Source organism: Vanellus vanellus (assembly GCF_965231255.1).
Source record: "Vanellus vanellus genome assembly, chromosome: 6".
In the NCBI taxonomy this organism is placed as follows: Eukaryota; Metazoa; Chordata; class Aves; order Charadriiformes; family Charadriidae; genus Vanellus; species Vanellus vanellus.
Window position 1 is genome coordinate 489,118 of NC_138911.1, and position 6,042 is coordinate 495,159.

Consider the following 6,042-nt stretch of genomic DNA (forward strand, 5'->3'; position numbering starts at 1 on the left):
GAAAGGGGCCCGAGGCCCCCCCTCCGCACCCTGCCGACACCGCCGCCCTCCCGGGAAGGGGGCGGAGGAGCCAAGGGAAGCTGGAGGGGACGAGGGAATGGCCACACCCGCTGGATGTAACACTCCTCGGGTGGCTTCGCCCAGGGCCCCGGCCGGAGCCAGGCACTGAAATCACTGACAGCAGCCCCAGGCACCGACCGCCCACCTGGAGCGGGGGAGAGCCACAAGCAGCGACAGCAGCGATAATCGCGATATCAGAGCAGCTCTGTCAGTCCCGTGTTGGAACATCACCACTACCCCCCGCAGGCCGCACCGACCCCCAGCCGCCACAAACCCCCGCGTTTCACGACTCCCTTGTTATCCCCGCACCGCCCACCCTCCCCTCGCCTACGTTCTGCTATCTTTTTTTTCGAATTTTCCCTCACAAATCCGCCGAGGCCGAGGCCCCGCAGGCCGCAACAAGGCCTCCGGGCGGTGGCGGCAGTTCCCCCGCCGCCGCCGCCGCCCGCACCGCCGGAGCGGAGAAGGATCCGGCAGCGGGGTGCGTGTCGGGGAAGGCTGCGGAGAACCGGGGGAAGGGGGCGGCCGGGCCCGGGCTCACTCACCCCGAAGCGGGGCCGGGCCCGCCCGTTGCCTTCCGCGGCCGCCGGTGGTTCGGAAGAGCCCGCCACCGGTATCACGTGACGCGCCAAGCCCCGCCCCTCCCCCCGCGCGCGCACGCGCGGAGGCGCGCACGCCCAGCGACTTAAAGGCACCGCGCGTCATATTTTTCCGTTCGTTTTTAAAGGTGGTTTTGCCTTTTCAGATCGTTTTCGTGGGTGGGAGACAACATTGTGCCCCCCCCCCCCCGCGTTTTCGTAAAAATAAATTAGCCAGAGAAAAAAAAAAACAAACCCAAACTCGCATCATCCCCTATATAAAATATATCTGTTAAAATAACGAAATCTGTAGTAATTTTGCTGAGAGGGGAGCTGGGCCGTCCCAGGGGCACCTTCCTCCACGTAGGAAAAGTTTTTTTTTCCACCCTGGGAAGGAAAATAGCAGGGCGAGATGGACATTTGTGTAGGCAGCACGGGTAACGGGAAATAGGCAAAATCTAATGGGAAATAGGCAAAATCTAATGGGAAATAGGCAAAATCTACGTTTCAGCAGCACTTTTCATTTCTGCAGCTGACCCAGACCCACCCTCCCCCACTCCCCCCCCCGGCTTTGTTTCTTAGCACCAAAACATAGCAGAACCACGATGCCATCACGAAACAAAACACCATAACCGAAATAGCTGCAGGCCAGGCACATTGGAAATACCTACAGAGTTTTTATGCTTTTCATTAAAATGTTTATTTAAACCCACTGTAGTGCTGGCGCGCTATGGGGAGGGTCGGGCGCAGCCGAAGGGCAGGAGGTTTTACAGAGCGGGCTGTAAAAAGGCGCGTTACGGAGGTGAAGGGGACGCTGTGGGCAGAGCGGCCGCCCAGCGGAGCTTTGCGCGGTACGGCACACGCCATCGCACCGCCGGTGCGCCGCGTCCGCAGTGGCAGAGAGGAAAATGAAGGTATGACCTTCTGTCTGCCTGTCCCCCCAAGGGTGTAGGGCAATGTGCATCATAGCGTGCCTAATTATGATATTAATTGTCCTCCAGCACATTGGCACTGCTGAGTGGGAAAAGATGGGAAGTCTGGACAGGAATTGCTGAACGGAGACAAGAGCCCCTTTCCTGCCTGACCCCACGATTGCGCCAACGCCTCATTACCCGAGAGCTCGTTATCCCGCAGGGTGCAAGGGCGTAAATTGTTTGAGTCCCCTCTTGCTGCTCAGAGCTCAAGGAGCGAGCGAGCAGGGGGTGGCTGAGAGGACATCGACTGAGCCGTCCGTAGGGTCCCCGCCGCAGTGAGCAGCTGGGGAAGGACGGGCAGCCAGCTCGCATCCAGCACTGCCCCATCGTTACAGAAAACGATTAAAAAAGCTAGTCCTGACTCAGGACTTCCGTTCTGTCCTCGGAGGTTATCGGCTGCTGTTGGCAGGACCCATGCCCTGCCCCGCTGTAGAGAGGACACTGCGTGGACACTGGGAGGTCTCCCCGGGGTGAGGGGTAGGTGAGCTACAAGTGTTTGGTTCTACTGTTTTTACTCACTCCCTCCGGATTGTAACGGAGCGGCTGATGAATCCAGAGCTTTTCAGGGTAAGGAAGATGGTACCAGCCTGTGATAGCTGAGTGTTCCCAAATCCAATGAGATCGTCGCAGCCTCTGAGCGGGAAATCCTGCAGTTCCATCTCTCAGTCTTCTGTGGATCCACACCTACAGGATCGTGTGGGCTGGAAGAGATTTGGTATTTACAGGTTGTACAAGGCTGAAAAGTAATCCTAGGAGAATCCTTTGGGAAGGGAAGGTCCCTCAGCTGTCCTGGAGGGCAGCGGGGTGACGGGGGCTGCGGCACAGCTGGAGGAAGCCTGCAGCAGCAGCACCGAGCCCAGCGAGCGCGGGCTGCAGCCTTGGGTGTGCTCCAAGCTGGGCGCCGGCGCACAGGTACACACCACCGCGGCCCTAACGCACGGCACGCACAGGGAAACTGGTCCCCAGAGCTGAACCGACAGGGTACGCGTGTCTGTAACAACACAAGTCACCACACGCTCAAAACACAGAGGTACTTAGAAGACAGAGTCGGGAACGCAAGCGCTACTTGCACAGTGCGTTTTACCACCACAAAGCCACCCCGGGGGGGTTCAGAACAAGCAACGAGCCTCTTCACAGAAATCTTTCTTCCCAAAACCAGGTTTCAAGTTCAGAAAAAAATGGAACGTTAGTTGCAGTCACAGGTCATACAGCAGGCAATGAGGAAAAAGACTTAGAAAGAGGTTACGTTCAGAAAATAATTCTAATTTTCTTCTTAAAAAACAAGCCAGCCCAGCTCAAGATGTCGCCGTGCCGCTGGAATATCGTGTATGTGATGCTCATGACTGAAGTTTGCTGAGCCAGCGGCAGCAGCCGACAGAACAGTGAGCTGTTGGCACCCATAACCGGAATCCTGTCACCGTTGGCACTTCAAGGTCAAAGAACGTTAAGAGCCATTTGCAACTGAGGGCAGAAGACGGCTGTTTTAATTCCAAGATCCCGTATCAACCTGAAGAGAACTTCAAGCGACTTAACTGAGCCAACTTTCAGTAAAAGACTATCAAAAGGAAACTTTATCAGTCTCTATAGAACGCTGAAGTATATTTTGGTATCCCAAGTGCACAGTATAAACTGAAATACACAGAGCACTTCAGAATCTCATACCCAAGGAAATACTTTTTACGGTCCCTCTACTGACTTAAATCCAACCACCGTGTATTATAAAACTTCACAAATAAAAGCTACTAGAATTAAAGCAGGTGAGCCTGTGTGCAAGCCTAAGCTGCTACATGTAACTAAATCTTCCACGTCTAACAGTTAATTTGAATTTACCTGCTATATCTTCAGAGTGGCATATCTTGTATATCTTGTATAAATATCCTATTTAGAAATTATTTCCCACTCGGAAGTCTTTTTCCCCTTCGTTCTTGGAAACACCAGGATATCAAACATTGCTGTTTGGAGCTTCCAGATTTTGGAATGTTTCCCGTGAAAACTAAGATTGGGAACATGAAAGCTGAGTATTACTAAGAATGCACAATAATTTGCATCCTCATTATTTAACCTTTTGCCAACTAGCTAAAGAATTTAATATGCATTTAAGAAGACAAAACAGTCACCACAACAGGCTTTTGCATTTGCATATACAGAAAGACGCTCGGATAGCAATACTGAAGGAACATAAAAGTCTTTTCCCATAACATACTCAAACTTGGATATGGTGGACATTCTCCTGGAATTCACATTTATGCTGGGGCATAAGTGCTCGCGGATGATCTCCAAATTTACAAGAACAAGTGCTTTAAATTAAATGCAGTAAAACAATGTGCTCTATTACCGATATCCACAAATTAATCATTAAAGAAAGCCATAGTCAAAACAACATTCCAACTGTATTTGTATGAAAACACAATAGTGCTCACTCTTTCATTGCTAGTTTTATACTACCAAACATAAGAATCACCATCTATAGGTGTTTTTTTTTTCCTAGAAAAGTAAATTACTTCTTGAAACCTAATTAATTTATTCTCCCTTACCTTTTCCCCCACCCTTAAAAGCAGTACAGCCATAACTTGAGATCGAATCTGAGCTTTACTCCATGAATCGCAGTGGGTAGTTGAAGGAACCGAGTTCTCTAATATTATCTATCCAGCTTTGAGACTGAGCAATGGTTACAAAAAGCACTGTGTATGAAAAGCTTTAGTAACGGCATTCTCATCAAAATCTGGCTTGCAAAAGAATATAGTTTTTTCATTATCTCTATGAAGATTTTAAGAGAAATACATCAAGTTCTATAGATGACAGATGTTATGATCTTTAAGTCCTAATGACCTGAGAGGATTTGAAATGAAAGCGTCAAGTACAAATATAAATTAAATAGAAAACTGAAACTGCTTAATTTTTGCCAAACCTTCTTTTTCTACTGCAAATGCATGGCTTTGGTTTGTTTTGTTTCATCTGCTACTTTAATTCAATACCCTGAGCAATATAATAAACTTTACCAAAAACTCACTTCAGTCTTCATAGTTACCAGAATTTTTAGCTTGTATGTATGCTTAAAGGAAACTAAACCAAACAAAAAAGGCCAAGCTGGATAATGCTCCTCAAGTACTGCTGCAGCACCCTCTACTGGTTAATAATGCGGATACAACGACCTTAGGAAATTTAAAAGTAATTCCAGGTCTAGTACCCAATACCATTTGCAGCTTAGGCACTATTTTCCTAATTAAAAAAAAAAATATAAAATTCTTCTGTGAAAGCCAGGCCATAGAAAGCCAACCCTAGGAAATGCAAGGGAAAAAACCCAACAACAAAACCCAAACAAGTTCATATTACGAAAAGTCCTCCCCCATAGCTAACAAAGTTATTTCAATAGTAGTCAGCAAATTTTCAGTCACAAGTTTAGATAGAGCAGCCGATAATCACAACTTGAAGACGGAAGAGCAATAATTCAAATATTTAATGAACTTACACCTTCCAAATAAAAGGAAATTTTGTAAAAAGACAAAAAATTACGAACTTAAACACATGAAAACATCTTTAAATTCAACATATTTTACAGAGATACAAAAATTCCCATCTGCCTACAGAGTGGACAGCTGAGAAATGGTGGGCACTTCTACACGATGAACTCAAGCCGGGTTAGATCCGTTCAACAGCTTAACCTACATAATATACACAACATATACAAAAGCAATCGAGACTGCACCAGTGTTATTACAGATACCACCGCCTTCATTTCGATAGCTCAGATCCCTCACTAACATTCTAACGCATTACAGACTCAGACGATGTACCAGATCCGAGAGACAGATTGTACTGGACAGAGACACCGAACATCAGAACAAACTCCAGTGGGGGAGAATCCCACAGATGGAACCCGATGGCTTTGAGTCTCTTGCACCACAAAGTCTATGGTCAAGCACAGGGGTCTTCAGTCTTCATGACAAAAGTATTTCTGACTTTGGCCATCTGGTTAATTTTTACAGGTTATTTGGTTAATCAGAAGCAGGACTATAGTTTCTGTGTTTTGGGAGGGGTTCCAAACTGATAAAAATCAAACGTGATGTGATGTTTGAATGCTATGAGGTACAGAAGTAGCAAAACTAAGTTTCAGTCATGTTAATTTAGAAGATACTCATCATTGTTTCATACCAGAGCTCTGTAAATCCACCCAGAACAAAACGAACATGTTACGTCAGAAGAATATCCATACTAGGAAAGACTATATCTACAAGGAGGCCAAGACCACTGGTGACTGAAAGAAAATAAAAGGCAGATTGGATAAATCCAAACCAGATGAAATTCTTCCTTCTCCTCTTTAGAGACCTCTGCTTTTATAAAAACTTGCAGCCTACACCAAGCATCCTAGATATCAACCAATTATTAGACAAGATTACTAAAGAGCTGAGTAGCTAACAGCACTCCCACTC